The sequence below is a fragment of the Ascaphus truei genome, chromosome 2, assembly GCF_040206685.1.
Source record: "Ascaphus truei isolate aAscTru1 chromosome 2, aAscTru1.hap1, whole genome shotgun sequence".
Lineage (NCBI taxonomy): Eukaryota > Metazoa > Chordata > Amphibia > Anura > Ascaphidae > Ascaphus > Ascaphus truei.
The window spans coordinates 251753342-251753559 of record NC_134484.1 but is presented as its reverse complement, the minus strand read 5'-3'; positions in this window follow the sequence as shown (position 1 = coordinate 251753559).

Here is a 218-nt window from a genome sequence, read left to right as displayed (position 1 = left end):
CATATAAGACTGTACATATTACCTGCGATCCTCCCTTTATGAAGTATGCTGCTGGTGAAAGGATTGGCCTTACATATACGGAAAACAAAAGAACAGATCCTGCACTCCTATATAAAAATATATATATATAAAATATACTAGTGACATGTTAACATTTAGAACCTAAGTCTATGTGACAAGACTGTAAGGAGTGCAGGCTCTCTAATAGTGTGTGGTTT